The sequence below is a fragment of the Pinus tabuliformis genome, chromosome 6 (genome assembly GCF_031772625.1).
Source record: "Pinus tabuliformis cultivar Carrire ecotype Pingquan chromosome 6, CPIR1, whole genome shotgun sequence".
NCBI classification, from domain to species: Eukaryota; Viridiplantae; Streptophyta; class Pinopsida; order Pinales; family Pinaceae; genus Pinus; species Pinus tabuliformis.
In genome coordinates, this window is record NC_142292.1 from 1,236,952,603 (window position 1) to 1,236,962,173 (window position 9,571).

Consider the following 9,571-nt stretch of genomic DNA (forward strand, 5'->3'; position numbering starts at 1 on the left):
ATTCTGTGTGCATTTCCAATATCGTGCAGCTCCTAGGCAAAAAATATTTTATAGTCCCGTGCTCCCTTTCAGCTACCTGGAGTGCTAAGACTATTCTCCCTATGGCTAGTTAGGTGGTCGCACCACCCGCACAGGACTCCATCCCATCCTACACCATGGTCGTGGAGAATCCTCATCTTTCATTGTGGTGATTGGCACTGCGCACTTTACTACTTGCAATGTGCTACCCTAGTCACTTCGTTTGGCGACATGTGGTCCAAGCCACGGCTATAGACTAACCAGTTCATGACGATAGTCCTCCAACTTGTTAGTATGATCATATGCAGCTTGCCTTACCATTCTTGGTTTTTGACGAGAAATGTTTCCTTTATTTCATCTTCCAGCTTCTTGACCTCCGCGTCCATCAAAACGCTTTTCTCCCTTAGCCGTACCCAATTTTTTTCGAGTTCACGAAATCTAAAGTTCCCAGTCGGATTTCTTCCTCAAGTCTTATATGTTCTATTTCTCGTAGTTGTGTGATTTCTTCACTTCGGTCTGTGCAGACTGTCATATCTATGGGTTTGTTACGCGCAGACTCATCTTCGCATGCTCCATAGGGATTATAGCCCCTGCTTCATAGTTTAGCTTCGTAAGCACTCTCACGGTTAGGGCTTTGCACATGGTCCTATAAGCCCATACAACCGCTGGTACACGCAGGTCCCAGTCGGTGCGTTGCACATGGTGGACCCTATTCAGCGCTTCGCACACCTTGTCAAAGGCTTCCCCATGTATGATTTTTGGCACGCTAGGTCTTATCATACTTCTTCATTCACGCACTTGTCTTTCCTGCTTCTGCTTGTTGTTCTTGTTTCCTATCGTGAGAGCGGTGTGCGTTTGTGTGGGCTGCGTACCATATGACTGTGCCCATCTATTAAGGTGGGCGTGCAGGCTGTTTCATCTGCCCAACTTCCATTCGCATATGAGGCTTCCCAAATTGTACGCGCATCATCTCTCTGCATTCATGCCAGCTCTCAATACTTCTCTGATGCGTACCCCCCACCTTGTAGGCATGGCACGCAATGCCCATTTTAGAGCATCGAACCACTGCTTTTTTGGCACTTCACTTTCAAATTTGTTCAAGAATTCATCCACTGTGGTCAACCTGTCATACATAGGCAGATCCTTACCTCTATTGTCACACAATGCAGTGATCTTACCATCATGTTGTAGTTGAGCGTGCTTACCTCGTGTAACCAGCTCTGCCATCGTTTTGTTTCCTCATCTGAATCTGATGTGGAGGAGCTTTCGCGCTCCCACGAAATCTGGCCATCTGTTGTAGGATTCACCCAATCATGTTCCCAAGCGGTTATCTTGTAGATATACTCTAGTTCGTCATCACTTTTGTCGTTGTGCACTGGCTCTGTGTAGTGTGATCCTTCCGCAGGGTCTAAAGGTACCACTGCGCACAGTGACTTTTTCTCAAAAATCATTTTGCGGTTCTTTAGATTTATCACTCCATTCATATCAGTGGCCCAATCTATTCCCAGTAATGCGGGATAGGGTTGTTGTCATCGACAATCTCTATTACTTCGAAATCTGCAAGCATGCTCGCACCTTTGATATCTACTGTTATTCCCCGCAATCTTCCCATCGGTAGGATATTCTGTTGGTTCACCATTTGCAATTGAATAGGGGACCATTGTAATGCGGGCCTGCCCATGCGCTCCCATGTCTGCTTTGGTAGTACGTTCACATTTGATCCTAGATCCAAAATTACTTGATCCATTTCGTACTCCCCGATTTACGCAGCCAATCTCATTTCCCTTCCTATTCGCAATGTATGTTTCCCGAGATTTTAGACTACGTGTGGTTCCCCTGACCCAGCGCACCTAGTGATAATTTCCTTCAGTCCTTTCATAGCCTTGCTGTCATGCAGCAGTGTCATACATGTCTCCAGAAAGGTAGTGAGCATTGAAGGATCCATCTCTGGTCCTAGTGGATCCTTACCACCTGAAGTGGAGGCCTCCATGAAGCTCTTCTTAACTTCCATGAATGTCTCCTTCACGCGATCCAAATCAAATTTAGGCTCCTTTGTAGGAGCCTTCTGAACCCATGCACTTTCTTCAGGCTACTTATGCTTGTCATCTCCTGTTGTGATACCACTTTAGAGCACAATGTTTACATTTGGGTCCTCTTCGCATGGCTCAGACCTCATCATTTGCAAATTCTGAGTCGGGGGAGGCTGGAGTATCCCTTTTTCGCACAGCCTCGTTATCATTGTAGGGAGATCCTTCGTCTCATGATCAAACTGAGTATAATATAAACATGATGCTCTCATCGAATTTGTACAATCGTGGCCATAATGCCCTGGCCCTCTACAATTGTAACAAATCAACTGTCTGCAACCCCTTCCTAGTCCCATTCCACCTTGACCTCATTCGTGCCCCTGAAATCCAGTGCGCGCCATCCATGCATTTGGATCGAGGACTCGTGTTTCAGTCTGCACTCTGTAGGTAGGAGTCTGATCCATCATCAGTTCATAACTTCTATAGGTGCGCTCATCATGGCTTATCGACCCGCAAAAATTACAAAACAATTGCTGGGACATCTGTGTATACTTCTGTAATAGGTGACAGTTATATGTAGCATTCTTTCCTCCTATCTAACAAATCGTGCACCATAATTTAGGTGTTGCGCTTGGCCTTGCTTGTGCCTCTGGTCTCAACGGCATTGGCCCTCTTTCTGCTAGGTAGTTCGCGAAGACTGGACAATGGTCCTTATGATGCCCTTGGCCTTTGCATTTTATGCACAATACTTCCTCACACTCTTCTGGGTGTGTTGTCCTGTCCTGTTTCAAACTCTGCATTTCTAGACACAAATTTTGCAGTTGCACGTGGATTTGTTGGACTCCCAGGCTAGGATATTATATTAGGGTCTCGTGTAGTCTCATTTCAATCTCCAAAGCTTCGGCCTGGGTGGATAATTTCTGTTGTGACAACGTCGTCCTCAAATGCGGTGTTAGTGATGCTACAAACCATGTGCGGTGTTGTCCATCCGTCAAGGTCATGTTGGCTTCGCGAATCATACTCTTCAGTCTCTGATCCAGATCCCATGGGGTCTCGCCTAGAAGCATCACGATTTCCTTAAACCCAATAATCGATTATGTCTCCAATTTTGGCCTGCTAAATTCCCTGTTCAGCGTAGCATGGATATCTGCGATCCTCGCGTTTGGATGGTCACTAAAATGCTTAATGTACCATGTTAGTGCGCGGTCCTACAATGCGCTTACCAGTGTTGCCTTCTTTATATTGTCATCAGTGACTCCTTGTGCTTCCAAGAAACTCTCCTAGGTTGTAGCTCGGAGATGCTCGGGAACATTACAAACTCAACTTAATGTTGGAAATGGATGAATGGAAGGAATGATGCTTGTTCAAGCCAGATAACCGCTCCTACTTTGCTTGACTCCAGACATGCATGAACACCCCTAGACTACAAGTATTTAGACCACCAATTACTCATAGTTTAAGGATTGGGTGAATATGGAGAATACTAACCATAGCAGCAGATGCACAAGACCTTGTGATGGCCGACTGCAACCAGTAGAGAGGTCTGCAAATCTAATTCCCTAGTGTACAGATAGGATGACAGCTCTCTGTCACTAACTGGAAAGAAACCTAAATAACATATTCACTGATACATACAAGACTTAAACACAGAGGTAGGATGACAACTCCTCTAATGCTATACATCAAGAGTTCAGGAAACTGCATATCAGGCACAGCCTAGAACAAAATAGAGATGGAAAGTGAGCAATTAACAACAAAAGAAGCTTGTATTAGCTGAAAATGAAGATGAGACGATGCAAGTATCAAAGTAGTTACAGTCTCCAGAAGTTGAACCTTACATCAAAACAACAACCATCAACCCTGATTACATCTTGTTTCTGGGTATATATAGAGTTTTATTACAAAGGCACTTGGCCATTCTAAGTATGGAGGGGTCATAATTTACCACCAACAGCTTTAACTGCCTGATGGAGTCTAAGTGCGATTGCTTTTTGTAGTGGATGAATTTGATCTTCTCGGGTGCTCTGTTGTCCTCTCAGGTGGCTGGAGTATCATATGGGATGAAATCCCATAACTGTTAAATGCATTTATCTACTTGTGCTATGTCCTTTTCCTTCTTTGTCATACTATCTCTTGAATGCAGTTGTTGAGGAGGAAATGCACCTGGTACTGAAAACTGGTCACCTTCGTCCTTTTGGGAGCATGGAACGGTTAAGGTATACAGACTGTGTAGTGGGTGGAATAGTCGGATGGAGGAGCGAGACTGGCCCTCGGATCGGGTGGATAGGCAATGGAGATGGCTTGGCGAGGGATATCAGAAGAAGTAGGCGCAAAATGAGCGTGGGCCATTGGATCTTAGTGGAGATGATCGAACAGCGGAGGGAAGATCGGGCGAGTCACTTTATCGGGTGCGACGGTGGTCGTCGAATCGGGTTTTTGGATCTTGGGCCTTTACGTATGGAGACATGCGATTGCGATCGAATCGCATCACAATATCACATCAGCGGAAGTAGAGGGTGTGGCTTTTATACACACATGGATGCGGTTTGCGTTTCGATCGCATCGCAAAATTGCATCAGCGGAAGCAGAGGGGCGCGACTTTTATACGCACATGGATGCGGTTTGCAATCTGATTAAACTGAACCTGATAAAGGAAATAAACGATTTTAGGACTGATGAAGGGAGGAATGAGTGGTGCAAAGGAAAAGGAGAAAGTGCCCATTGTGAGTCTCCTTTGAGCAGAAGCAAGCGGACTAAGTTCATTTTTGACCTTCAAAAACTAGAGCTATGTAGCGCACTAACACTGGCTCCTTCTGGGGATGAGATCCTTCCTGCGAGGTCTCAAGAACTGCAGACCGTTGCCTTCCCTGTGAAAACCAGATTAGCAAAATTTCCTAGTGTTCCATTGGGCATGGAGTCTGACTAAGCTTACACTAAAAAAAACTGATAAAATAACATATTTACAACCTTCAGGCCAGAAGACCCTAAGCAACATAAATTTTCAAAAACCACCCATTAACTGGGCCATCAAAAACTGTTTCCCCTCCCATATTTTGTAGTATGAAAGTATTGTTCCCTTGGATCTGAGAAATGATAAAAGGCCCTATCTAGAAAGCGTCAAACTTCCCATGGTTGCCCTTCTTCTCTTTCAGTGCATCCCACTTAAGGACCAAGTCTCCAACCTAAAAATTATCTATTTTGGCCCTCCTATCAAAAGCTTCCTTAATCTTCTTATAGTGTGCCACAGATCTCCCAACTAGTTGTTCTCTGATTTGATGTACCTCTACTAAATCAGTGATCCTTTTTGCCATGTCTTCTTCCTCATCCTGCTCTTCTTGCAAGAATTTTGCCACAGGGAGGGTTAACTGAATTGGGAATATAGCCTCAGTGCCATATACCAGCTTGAAAGGAGAATCCCTGTGGATTTCTTGGTGGTCACTCTGTCAGCCCATAGTGCATATTTGAGCTTAGAATCCCAATTTTTCTTGTTGTCTTCTAGCAACTTCTTAATTATCCTTATTAGGCTCTTGTTGGAAGATTCTGCTACAACATTGCCTTGAGGGTAATATGAGGTGGAATGAACCAACTTAATTCCCATTGAGCTACACATATCCACCGATTCTTTTGCTCTAAAAGCTATTGCATTGTTTGTAACTAATTTACGTCGACAACCAAATCTAGTGAAGATGTTCTCTATCAAAAACTTCATGATCGTCTAATGATCAGCCTTTTTGGTATGGATTGCTTCAATCCACTTAGTGAAGTAATCTGTGCATACTAAGATCCATCTGTGTTGGCCACTGGAATGTGGATTGATTTCTCTAATGAAATCCAAGCCCCACTGCTAAAAAGGGCCACTAGCATGTATGGGTTTTAAGGGTAGAGACTTCAATTGTTGCTTCCCTTCAAATCTTTGGCACTTGTCACATGATTTAACAAAAGAAAAGACATCAGAAAATAAGGTAGGCCAATAGTATCCAGCTCTAAGAATCTTATGAGCTGTAGTTTTCCAATAATGATGCCCTCCACACCGGCTGGAATGAAACTGTTGCATGACTTCAATGGATTGTTCTTTGTCCAGACACCTCAAAAGAACTCCAGAAGGGTCCCTCCAATAGAGAAAATTTTCATGAATGCAATATTTGGCTGCCCTGAGCTTAATAGTTCTAGCTTGGCTTGAACTAAGACCTGGAGGAATTCATAGCTTCAGCAAGAATTGAGTTATTACAAAGTAGCAATCACAAGAAGCTAGATTCTCTGACAATGATTGATCTTTCCATGGTTCAGCTCTTTCTTCTGCTGCTCGATTATCTTCTGAATTTATGTTTATCAAATTCATAACTAACATTCTGCAATTTTCTTCAGCCACTAGTCTAGCAAGGCCCTGACCTCTGACAAGCTTGGTGGGTTTTTGTTCTAGGTCAAATTCAATAAGCTTTGCAATCCATTTAGCCCTTCTTCCATCAGCATCAAGCTGTGTTAGGACATATTTTATTGAAGCAGAAGGTACATATGCAATTATCTTAGAATGAAGAATGTAGATTCTGAAAGCTTTTAGAGACTTGATAAGATCATATGCCTGTTTCTCAGTGATATCATACTTCACCTTAGCATCCCTTAATGTTTTGCTGAAAAAGCCATTGGATGTTCTGAGCCTTCTTCATCTGCTTGCAATAAAACTGCTGCAAGGGTGTCATCAAAGGCAAATGAAAATATATGGAACTCCTTGTTGTAATCTGGACTTCTTAAAGTGGGAGCTTCCATAATAGCTTTCTTAATGGACTCAAAGGATCTTTGTGCTACATCAGTGCATTTGATCTCCGACTCCTTTCTCAACATGGAGGTAATATGCTTTACAAGTTTTGCAAAATTTGGGATAAATCTCCTTACAAAATTTGTCTTGCCCAAAAAGGATTGGATATCCTTCTTTGATCTCGGGACAGACAAGGTTTGTATTGCTCTTACTCTTTCTGGGTCAATTCTGACACCTGCAGCAGAAACAATGTGTCCTAACAACTTTCCTTCTTCTAAAGCAAACTGTGACTTTTTAGGATTGACTGAAATCCAAAACCTTCTACACTTCAGGAACACTTTCTTCAAATGCTGCAAATGGTCATGATGGTTGCTGGAGTATACTGTTATATCATCTAGGTAGATAAGGACAAACTTATCCTTCTCTCCCACAAATGCTATATCCATAGCTCTCTGAAAGGTGGCTCCAACATTCATCAACCCAAAAGGCATCTTGGAATACATAAAAGTGCCCCAAGGAGTGGTGAATGCAGTATTCTCTTGGTCATCTGGATGTACAGTAACCTGGTTATACCCTGAAAATCCATCTAGGAAAGACATCACTTTGGCTCTTGAGACTTTCTGTAGCAAATGCTCCATCTTGGGCAGAGGGTAATTGTCTTTCTTAGAGAATTTGTTTAAGTTTTTGAAATCAACACAGAGCCTGATTTCTCCACTTTTCTTCCTCACCACTACCAAATTGGCTACCCATTTTGAATATCTGAGAGGGACTATGATTTTGGCAGCTAGTAACTTCTTGATTTCTTTTTCAATCAGTGGGAGAAGCAAAGGATTTATTGGTCTCAGCTTCTGCTTGAAAGGGATGGTGTCTTTCTCTAAAGGAATTTTATGCTAGATGATATTTTTGTCATATGTTTTCAGGTCACTATATTCCCAGGCAAAGACATCAGCAAATTGCTTCATCAAATTGTAATATTCAGCACTCTGGCCAGCAGACAAATGGGTGGATAGATTTATATATCTTGGATGATTTGGACCCCCTATGTTATGCTTACAGACTGCAGATTGGTCCTCTTTTTGGGCAGCCTTATAATGCACGTCATTTTGTTCAAACAGCTTCTCTAATGGAACTAGACCCCTATGTATATGATTGCTGGGGAGTTGGACAATGCTATCTTTGCAAATTCTATTTCTAATATGGGACTGGGGATTTTCTTCCAAGGATTCATTCTCTTGGTCAATTTGTAGTTCAAAAAATTCATCGATGACTTGCAAAAACCTATTCACTTCATCATCATCTTCAAAAACTTTCCAATGCTGGACATTATCAGGCAAGGATGGTCTGTATTTCATCTGAACTTCATAAACTAGTTTGGGAGGCATGGGAGGAATAAACATGCTAGCAGACACAACAAGGGAATTAGCAAGCTGGTTTTTGACTCTAGGGATGTATGAGATACAAAAATTATCAAAAGAATCTTTGAGCCTCCATACCTCATCTCTGTACGCCTTCAGCCTTGGGTTCTTTCCTTGAAATGTTTTATTCACTTGCTAAATGATGAGATCAACATCTCCAAACACCTTTATGTTTCTGATTCCTCTGTCTTTAGCTACGTTAAAGCCCAATATCAGAGCCTCATACTCTGCTATATTGTTGGTGACTTGGAAAGCCAGCTTAAAAGACAGATGTGTGCTTTCTTGTTCTGGAGATATTAGCACGACCCCTGCTCCTGCAGTCTCCCTAGAACATGCTCCATCAAAGAACATCTCTCAAACCAGACTTCCTTGCTCTCCCTCGTCCTGAACTATTGGTTTCTTGATCTGAATTGAGGCCTTCTGGGATTCTTCAATTTGGAGAATACAAGCTCGAAAATCAGTGTCCACAGCATAAATGGGATGATTAGAAGGATTCTTTTCATCATTGATGATGTAGGCCAGCTGTGCTTCTCTGTAAAATCTCCTGATTTCCCCTCCAAAAACTGGGACAGTGGCATAAGATAGATCATTTTGTAGTGTCCCACCTAGTCTCTTAATCCACCCTCTGAACAGTAGCATGCCAAAATTAGGAGGGCCATCTGCCACCACAATGTCCATCATCATGCTCTTCATGGGCAGCTGGGTTAGGGTAATAGCTAATTCTTTGATCAACCATAGGCATTTTACCTTCCTTGAATCAAAGGAGAATAGATCATGATATGGCCTGGTGATATCAACGCTCAACTCCTCCATGACAACTTTTAGCATCAGATTGTGGCTGGCCCCTGTGTCTAGTAGGCAATTGTGGAGGATTTTGTCATGAATGGTCAAGGAGACATAAAATGATGGAGAATTATCATCAGCAGGTTCAGTCATTGGGCTAAGCACAACCGCGGGTTTATCATCTTGCAAATTGACGTAGTCAGTGGAGGCTTTTGTGGCTTTCAGCTCAAGAGCATCAAGGATGGGCTTTCTAAAAACTTCACTCTTTACAAGTTCTACCAGAGGCACAGATATTTTAGCTTCTGGGATTCTGATTCAAAGCTGAAAGGGGAAGGGGACTTGTCAGGACCTCTTACCTCTTGAGCCAGTGCTTTAAGGATGATTGGGTCAGCTGATGGTCTCTTTTGTCTGATATTTTGTTGCTCTGTTTGGACAGCAGCTCTTCAGGCAGGATTCTCCTTGACATTTTTTCCTTTTGACCTCAAATTTTATCTTTGCTACTCATCTGTCTATCGAATATCCTCTCTGTCCCACTCTTGACTGTTTTGGTCCTACAACAATGATTCTTCATAGGA